The sequence below is a fragment of the Rhea americana genome, unplaced genomic scaffold (assembly GCF_003343005.1).
Source record: "Rhea americana isolate MKP2758 unplaced genomic scaffold, rheAme1 scaffold_179, whole genome shotgun sequence".
Lineage (NCBI taxonomy): Eukaryota > Metazoa > Chordata > Aves > Rheiformes > Rheidae > Rhea > Rhea americana.
The window spans coordinates 1576304-1586418 of NW_028185916.1; the positions used below are offsets into that span (position 1 = coordinate 1576304).

Here is a 10115-nt window from a genome sequence, read left to right on the forward strand (position 1 = left end):
TTTAAAAGAGTCTTTTTTTTTTTTTTTTAAGGAAAGGCAGAAGAAGGCAATAGGTGCAGGATGTGGAGGGAAGAACCAGTGCCATGACCCTGCAGCACTTATGCATGTCGAGTCATGGAGTGACATTTAAGCAGCTCTCAGTGCACCCCACAGGAAAAGCCACAGTGGAGGCTAAGTTGCTGGCCATGGTCATGGAGAGGCTAGGGGAGAAAAATGGTCAAGGCGACAAATCCATAGGTAGCCCTTTCCATGTTTCAAATGTTGGGGAAACTTACAGCAAAACCCCAAGCCAAATGATTCTTTAATGCCTTTTTTTTGAGTGCCAGTGAATGGCCCCGGACTTTCCATCTTTAGAGCTGGTGRTTTCCACACCACAATGATTCACCCAGCATGAACTCTGTTGACCAAATCCCAGTTTGTTTCCTGGTTTTGTTTTTCTAAAATATTTTAATTTAGCAATGCATCAAGGCCTCCCTAGGATGTGATGGAGTAAGAAGAGCTGTGCTCTTTTTAATGATCAGCTTCCTCAAGGACAGTTCTCCATATTTCTACTGCAACAGAAGGAAGAAAAAGGAATCACTACATTTTGACTAAAACTGAGACAAAATGCCTGTGCTCTCAGCTTTTTGATGCTGTGCCTTTATGTTGAAATTCCTTTGAGGTTTAATAAGAGATCTGATTTTCATGTGAGAAGTATGCCCTGACTGAAATGTCCTAAGCTTTAACCGGTGTRTTATTGCGTAAGAAGCTCATATAGATGTGTTTAGTTAGATAAATAGATTAGTATTGGCAATGATTTCAATGGTTAACAGGTTATTAAACTAATATGAAGGATCTTGTTCATTTGCTGTGCTGGATTTTTTTGGTAATTGAATTCTCTAGGATGCCCTTTTTAGAGCACATGCTAATAAATATCCCTGTTATCTTCGCTGTAGGTAAGCTGTAGGTTTGGTAAGGACCTAAGTACCTTGGCTCTGCGGTCTCACAGAAAGAGAGAGAAATGTCAGAAATTACGTCTTGAAAATTGCGAACAAAATATTCCTTCAGAAGTTCATACATTTACCTAGATACATTGTCCCAAATGGTACATCACATGAGTAAGTAAAATACTGCTGTAATAGGTTTGATACCTAAGATGGAAATCTATTACAGTTAATGTCTGTGAAAGCACAGTGTTACTCTGTTTACTACCTGCCTCCTCTTGTTATTCAACAGAGAGGAATTTAAGTATGTACAGGTTTATTTCAGAGTYGCCTTCGTGCACTGACCTCCACTGCTTTCTTTTTCAGAGTACTTCTACATATCTCTTATCTCTTTAATTTGCTCCCTGTACTCCAGTAACTCCTTGTCTCTGCCTCTGATTCTTCATGGATTGCCTGAGGCTGTGAGCTGAGTAAACTAGTTGTATGAGGCGTTCTTTTCAAATATCAATACTTTTAAAGTGGTACGGATCATCCAGAATGCAGGACACAAATGTATTGACATACTAATAACATAGTAGTTGATGATCAAATATTCAGGTCACCAAGTGCTCAGAAATTGCGAAGTGCCTGAACTAACGCCATCTTTGCAGCAGAAGTTTAGGCTTGTTTTGCATATGTGGAATGAGACAGGCTTTCATAACTGTGTTTTTTTTTTTTTCCTTCCAGCCCTTGTGTAAAGGAACTGGTGGGGAGCTGGTGCAGCTATTGCTGCTTGCATTGTGACTTGAAGTGCAGCTCTCCATCCACCTCCACACTGCACTGCATACAGTGTCATCCAAGCGTTGGGGGGACTGAGTCTAGCTGTAGTGTACATATGCCATGAGGAGTCCCTAGAGGAGCAGATAAACTCTTCCTGCTGTGGCTTTAGAAACACTGAAGATAGATTACATTGCTGAAGTCAGTGGTATAAGACCAATGCAACATCCATAATCACCTGGAAACCTTACAATTTCACGGTTTCAGAATGTGAATGACATCCACTTTTTTATACTCCATTTTCTTGTATGGCTGCCCCAGCTTGATGTCTTTTCCTGGAGTGGGTGGCAAATGCTGTTCTATATGTGGATGAAACTGTTCAATTTTCAAATTTATGGTATCCCATTTTTTGTTTAGGTGAGAAAATTTCTTAAGCTTTCTGTTACCTACATTCTCCTTAATCTTGTTTTCTAGAATCTACAGTATTCTGCATATGTAGGCCCTTGTTCTTTTGCTGGGAGAAATGTCATTCACAACTGTTTTGAGGCCTCTTGATACTTTAAAGATGCTGTAAAATGCCTTGTTGCAAAGTGAGAATCAGTTTGTTCTGGATAAAAAATGCSTAAGTTTCTTTTGTGATTTACAGGTTATAAAGTATCATCTGCTTTTTTCTTCTGAAGAAAAATATTTAGCAGCAGGATTTTATTCTCAAAACTTTGACATCTTGCAAGGGAACCACTTGCTTCTTGCAGACATTTCAGTTATTTAAAGCTAAACAAACAATTCAATTATTTTCATTGAACCTGAACTTTTAGCATATTCCTTTGTCTGAAATTCAAGGCTTTTAGATAAGCTTGATCTTCTTCCTGAACAGGATGCGATGAAAAGGGAAGAAATTATTTGATCTAAGTGAATAATTTGCACTGAAGAATTTTTCTAGAGTATTTAATCTCCTTCTCTACTTGAATCATGTTGATGATGTGATTGCTGTTCTCTGATATTTAGGAACCATTCAAAACCTGTTACCTTTTTAGCTCTGTGGACTGATTTGAAACAATGTTTTGAGAGCCATGGCTAATGACGCTGTTAGCTAGATGGGTTTTGGGTGCTCTTATGGTGTTTTCTGTTTGGATGAAAGCACAGATGCTTCCAGAATAAATGCTGCTGAGCTGAAGGAAACTTCATTTTCATTGAAGACTGTTCTGTAAAGCTCAGATATTTGCTTTCTTTAAGTATTTTTGCTGGTACAACTGAAGCGCACACATTTATGGATGGGGCAAACAAAAGGGGCACAAAGACTGCCTAAGGTAATGGAATGTGGAAAATTGCAGCATAGACTTTTGCTCTTCAAGTGCGTGGAGCATCTCTGAGCACAGAAAGAGCTTATTGTGCAAAACTTTGATTCACATCAACGATGAAACATACTGAATCAGGGGCTGGAAGGGTCACTGGTCTGTGATCTGCATCTGTCAGATAGCTTTTTCAGCCCTATACCTGCTAGCAAGTGGTTCCTGCTCTTCTGAGTGCTGTTATCTACTAGAGCAGAGGAGGACAGTGTGGAATACGTAGTACATGTGATAACTCCTTTCCGCAGATCTTTATGCTTTTTTTGCTTCCCTCATTGATTTTAGGGCTCAAGGTTCTAAGCGTTAACTGAATTTCTTCTTCATTCTTTGCAAAATCAGGGATTTCATTCAAGGAGAGTGTTCCATGCTGCTTTTGAGAGACTTGTTTTCATCAATTGACAGAGGATGTAATTGCAGTGGCTTCCTCAGGAGGATCCTTCAGGATATAGTACTGTCGTAGTGTGTTAGAGTGGTACAGCCACAGATGGGACTCAGTTGACTCAGGTGCAGTGTGTGTCTGAGCCAGTAGTGCAGAACAGCAAACAGCTATTGCAGTAGTACAAGATCCCAGATTATCCAAGGTGTAAATGCTTTGCTAATTTACAGCCTTGCTGCAGCTCCCAGCAAAACAGCACTGGCCTTGTGGTGCAGTCTGCTCACCGTAGCTCATGTGTAAATGCCAGATAACGCAGCAAGCTGTGACTGTGCTGGCTGCATCCTCTGCTAAAGGTCTTTGGCCTCCCATTCATCTGCACTTAGGAGCATCTTTCAGCCAAGAGAGGTTGAGTAATCCTGCCCAGCTCCGTGGCACTTCACTGCATAGAGTTCCCCCTCATGGCCAGGGAAAAGTAGATCAGGACAAAATAGCCCTGCTAGATTTGGAACTAGAATGAAATCTGGCACTACGCTGGGATGAGGTGGGGTACAAGAGGGTTCAGAAGTGTCCCTTAAAATGGAGGGATGTTGAGAGAGATGATGGGTGGGAGCTTTGGGTGTGAATGGAGGAAAGAAGGACACAGCATACCTGTAGGACTACAATATATGCCATCTTCAAACAACAAAGAAATTTGTATGTGGGTCTGCAGTTTTGAAAACATCTATTTACTTTGTCTGCCTCCATGATTAAGAGGCCAATTAGGGCTTATCTACCTGGGGGAATCCCTGCAAAATAAGCTAGAGTATGAATTCACAACCTACTTAAAGACTCCACAGTAAATATGGCAAAAATTCACACTTGAGCTTACTTCACAGGAACTCCCCCACAGAGACAAATCCTCAGAATCACCTCTGTACCTCAGTCTGGTGCTAAAAGTGAGTGGAAGCCTCTCAAAATGTGGGCCTCTAATTCCATTTTTATAGCTGTTTTTTTGGTCTCTTGGGTTTTTTGCAGCCACTGTAAATTGCTATAGCTGTGCTGAAGTTGGAGGAGCTGGGCCAGTTTACACTGCTGAGGATGTGACCCTTTGCCTCAAGTAACCTTTTATTTATCAATTGGCTTGAGGGTATTTTCTTCCTTCCTGGCTTCATTATTAAAGCCTGTTCACTCACTCCCACCACTGCTGATGTCTGTCTTTTCTTTTCTTTTCTTTTCTTTTTTTGTTTTTCTTTTCTTTTCTTTTCTTGCTTTCTTTTTTTTTTCCTCCTGTGAATTTTGTGTTGTGTCTTTCCTCCCATGTAATTTCCTAATAGTGAACTAGTGATAGAGTGGGCTGCTGGTATTTCATCTTGTGGCTGAAGAGGTCAGGCTGCCTCTAATACAGACAAACACTCCATTACAGTAAACTTTTCAACCTGGAAGGAGCTAAAGGCCAGTTTGGTGGTAGTCTGTGCTGGAATAATAATAATAAAAAAGAAGGCCTTCTATTTCTTCATTCTCTTTTTACTGAGATTAAGGACTTGATTCTTTATCAGATTATAGTCCTGCAGTGAAAACACCAGTCCTCTGCATTGTGAGTTATTAAAGAAATAGTAATTGCTGAGGTCTAACTAAAAGAGCATGAGGAATTAATCCCTCAAAGTTCTCTGCTTYTGGAATTTAGGAAAACTTGTTTCTTGGCAGGAAGAACTCAGTGATACGGCAGATACCTAGTATATTAAGTATATTATAGTGCAGAAATCAAGTACCTCTGCTCTGGAGGACAGCATCGAGCAAATATTCCCTGTTTTGCCTCTCCAATACTCTGAGCAAAACCTGAACTGTTGAACGTGGCATCTCTGATCCTTTGGCCTTTTTTCTCAGCACTTTTGCTATKGCTGCTATAGACCTGGAAGGTCTGTGAAGCAACTGATCTGCATATAGTGAGGTGAGACACAAGAAGCTGAAGGGAAAATTTCATTCCTCTTCTGCTCATCATTTTTTAGTGTTTGTGAAAGCGTTCACAGTTGCCAGATCAGGCTGCAGAAGGAGCCCTGTGCAGTGAAATCCTCCTGGCAGATTGTTGCCCTATGGTCTGGTGCTCTCTGCGGAAGTTCAACCCTGTTGCACAGGGCAGCAATGTGACTGGAAATGTCCCTACTGCGCCTGCTTTGCTCATTGGGAGAGTTCAATGCATGCGATTTTAGTTAATTTTTCATTTAAGTGCATGTCTACTGAAAACCCTTTTCACTAGTGAACTGAATTCATGACTTCTGTAAAAATGCAATGTTGAGCTAGTACCATGATGTTTCTCTGTTGAGATTTATGCACTTCTTTCACATCTTTTGGAGTTCAGCAAGTATTGCAAGTATATTTCCAAAATAGAATTTGACCTTCTGTAAAAATCTAATACCTAAAATAAACATTGAGTCCTGTGGATTTACACCATCTATTATTTACTGTTCTTTTGAATGACACAGTATTTCTTTTTGTTCACTGAAGTAATGTGATTTCTGTAGAGAACAATAATTTATGTAACTAAGACATGTAAGGTTGTGTTCAGTTCTGAAAGCACCAAGGTAGTGCTAATTCATGCCACATGTTTAATGAATTGGACTGTAAAGTGACAGATGTTATTTGGTCTGTGACCGTGGGGTCAGTTAAGTATCTATCGTATTCTTTATATGCCAGTAGTTTGGGTAATTCGAAAGGCTCTGTCTAATTAGCAGATACTGGAAGTTAGCAGTAGTGCTGTTTTTCGAGTTACATACAGACAGTTATCTGCATGCATGGTGCCATCTGCATAAAAGGTGTGATTTACTATCTGRTTAAAAAAAGATAAAATGTAACTGTCCATCTCTACATGATGGACAAAATTTCCTTGCTGCACTCTAGTGCAAGAGTGAAAACACTATCCCTGTCTGCTTGTTTACAAGGTAATTTAATTTTGTTAGACTGGTCCAGAGCATACCCTGGAATCTAATCCTGGAATGTGTGGAGAGATACTATGTATCCAATATTGCACTGTTCCATGTGTACGATGGAATAATTTGTCATAAAATGTGCTCCCTGCTTCTCAGGGGAGAGACAAATGGAGTATTGTTTCACTGCACGCTGCTTGGGCTTAGCTGGATTCCCCTTTATTAGAAGGGCATGAAGAAAATACAAATATTAAAGGAATAGGAGCTGCAAAATGATAAATATTTATGTCTCAGACTTGACATAAGATCACACATCAATAATTTTTGAAGAGATTTAAATCTATTTTCTGCCTAGTTACATGATTTGTGGCACCAGTTTGCTTAAATCTGTTTCTGTGGTAACTTGAGTAATCTTACGCTTCTCTATTCTACAGAAAATTTAGTGTTGATTTGCTGGTTTCCTCTTTAAATGCAATAAAAAAAAAAATTCCCATTTGCTAACTTAAGAAACCAGTAACATGGAATAAAAACACAGTACATTTCAATACCCAAACTCATTTATTCACTTTGACATGTGCTGTCAATTACTAAAGTACAAGTTTATATTAAATACATATTCCTTTCCCTAAAATTCTGGTATTATACCTATATAGTTTTGGATATGAAAGAGTAGTTAAAGGCTTGGTTAATTTAAGTGTGTGAGCATATTACCAATTGAAAGCTGAATTTGAAAGATGACTTTGTAGTTGAAGCTGTTCTATTACTTGATTGAACATTGCAAGGTCAAATGTGGAACAAGTAGAAAGAAAGTCAGTAGATGTGTGCATATGCACACCTGTGCTGGGTGTAAGTCATAAATATTACATATACTTGATACTTTTCTTACATCTTTCATACACTACTTTTTATTGTTTATATAATATTTGCAGGGAAGAGACTGTACTCCTACTACTCTTACTTCATGATGTGTCTGTCTGTAGCACATCTAGAACTTGGTCTAGACAGCTTGGCTGTATTATAAGTCTCAGAAATAAGATCTGGTAAGGAGATGTACTGGACAAACGTAACTGTAAGTAGTGCTACCGAAGCGTTCACTTTATATAGCATAATACATGCATCTTAGTTGGTGGCATAGCTTGAATACGACTGATTCTCTTTTAAAAGCTGCTTGGTGAGGGATAGTCTAAGATTTGAGGAACTGATTGGAGCAGTGCCCTCACAGAGTCAGTTCCTGCCTGTCTGACACTCTGCGCTGACTGAAACTGAAACCCTTTTTTCCCCAGTTGTAGATGACAGGCATTTGTTGTTCTGCATCAGCCACAGGGTAGATGCAAGCCTAGCCAGATCTGTATCTCACTGCAGTTGCAGTGTCTGTGCCAAATTTATATTTAACGATATCCTGATTACACTAGTCAAAACTCACTTTAAAGAGAATAGCTAGATTTTTTTCAGAGGGAGAATAATTCTCAAGTCAACGATCAACAAAATGTTAAATGAAGAATGATGCATGTCTCTTGTACTCTTCACACCTCCTACAAGAAGCCTTTTCAGAGGTTGGCTGTGCCTTATTTTATTTAGCTACCTGCTTTATGTGTGTAGAATGAAAATGCACAAAATCCCATTTGCACCTAGGGAGATAATGTGCCATGTCATACTGCACAATTGGGTGTTTTAGAGACAGTCAAACTTGATCCAGTCCCTGGGACTGTTCCACTGGAGCTTGGACTGCCCTGTCACGGCCATCACTGAAACCCTACAGCAAAATTGGCTGCTTCTCCATGCAATGGAGCATAAAGTCATTGCACATGAATCTTGTACTTCTATATGGTGTTGCTGCTCCCTTGGGTCACTTCTGCTTCCTGGCAATGCTGTTATTGCTGAGAGCACCCTGGCAGCCTGCCTGCCTGGTGTGTACCTGCAAGAGTTTTGAAAACAAATGCCAAGAATCCAGCTGCTTCACATCAACAGAGCCTTTTCTTTCCTGCCACTTCCCCACCTATGCAGCTTGAGCCTAAGCAAACTCTCTACAGAAGGGCAGAAGTACTGCAGAAGCCAAGCCAAGGAAATAAATACTAGCTATGTTGAAATGGCAAGGTTACAGATGTTTTTCAGGAAAAAGTTTTATGCCTGATACCAAGATCACATAGAAGAAATCTCATGATTTGGTTTCTAAGCCCTAGGGCCAGTAATTCCTTTTTTCTTCTGGATTTGAAAAAAATAAACTGCACTTTTTTGACAGTAGCCTTTGTATTAGTCATGTGTGTGATGCTGTGCAGAGGTAAGCTGTGGCACACTTTTCCACACATGGAACAGCTGTTGACTTCTATGAGAATTAGCTTTTGTGTATTGGTCATTAATATTGCTATTGTCTGATCACTGCTTTCATGATAGCTTTATGTGGTTATGGTGTCAAGAAGCCACAGACTGAGTTCTTAATTCATTTGTCTTGATGTTAGACACATCAAAAAGAAAAGGACCATTCAGATAGGATATAGCTTGTTCTGTTTGAGCTGTCTGAAGATTAGGTATCTAGTTTAAGCCAAGCATATGGGCTCTAGCTCTCTCATTCTCTGTTTGCTCATCACTGAAGGTAGCCAGGGAGTGATTCATCAGGTAAGACAGTGAATCACCTTTTAGTGATCCTATATCTCTGCTGGGGACAAAGAAAGCTTGGATGACTAGCTAGACTAGGCATGAGCATTAGGTTAAAAGGGGCGTGCTTTTCTTGCTCAGAGATGGGGAATTATGAATTTRATTTACAATTGGCCATGTTTCGATGTAAATGAACATAATGAGAGTTTGAAGTGCTGCGTGTCTGTAAAGGCAGCTGTTGCCCACAGACAGAAATCAATGTGCTGCAGATCTTGAGCACATGTGTATGCCCAGAGCTCCTCTGCCACATGTTCAGTGACCATTGCTTGCATGACATGGTAGAGGCACAGACAAATCCCCCTCTGCCAACACTRTAAAGGTAGCTGTAACCTAGAGGATGGACTGAGCTCGTCTGCCAAAAGCCTCACTTTAGGTTTCCTCATGGCAGAAGTGTATCCAGGTTAGTTAGAGACTGGAGTTTTCTTTATTGAAGCACTTTTTCCATTGGGAATAAAGCATGACATGAAGATGTCCTGCACTGAAATAGCTTGTTCCCCTTCCTATGGGAGGCATCAGGACCTTTTAGAACCATGTTGCTTTATCCATACTAAGCAAAGCAGGGGTCACATCACACTTAAAGAGGCCTTATATGTTGCTAGCATAGTGCAAACAGGCATTTGTATAAATAAGCACTGGGGCCTAAAATTGCAAATGTGTTTTTACAGTTTATGGAAGATCTCCTTAAAAAAAAGAGGACTACTGTGAGTCCTGTTCCATCCTGGCCAACTTATTTCTAGTGCATAACGTGAAAGAGAAATCAGGAAGTTACAGATGATATCTTTTGAAGAGAATGAAACTGGATTCAGCACATTTGTCTACAGAAAGGTAATTTTTATCAGCAACTGCAGTACACAGCTATTCCGTTTGTCTCTGTTCCTAATCTTTTCATATACTTAAAAAAAATGTTGGATTATCTGATTTATTTAAACTCAGGCATGCTTTTGTTCATTATTTTTAGTTTTGTCATTCAAATCTAAGACTTTCTACAGATGATCTGCAACATTTCATAACTATGACAAATGCTGGGGAAATATCTGAGTTTACAGAGGAGTGTCTTGCTGTAGCATGCTTCAGATTTATCAGCACAGCCAAATCTCTTTTCAGTGTATTATAATTTAATTAGCTCTTCATCTTGACTCCTAATCTGTTTCTCTGGGCCAAA

At 39.7% G+C, this 10115-nt stretch overlaps 1 long non-coding RNA gene across 1 annotated transcript in view; it reads left to right on the forward strand.

The window, feature by feature from the left end:
- The window catches only part of LOC146597721 (uncharacterized), a 23078-nt gene extending 22333 nt beyond the window's left edge, over positions 1-745 (forward strand). The window contains exon 6 of the long non-coding RNA XR_014895426.1: positions 32-745. This is a non-coding gene — a long non-coding RNA (uncharacterized LOC146597721). The remainder of the gene's footprint in view (positions 1-31) is intronic.
- Positions 746-10115: the final 9370 nt, after the last annotated feature.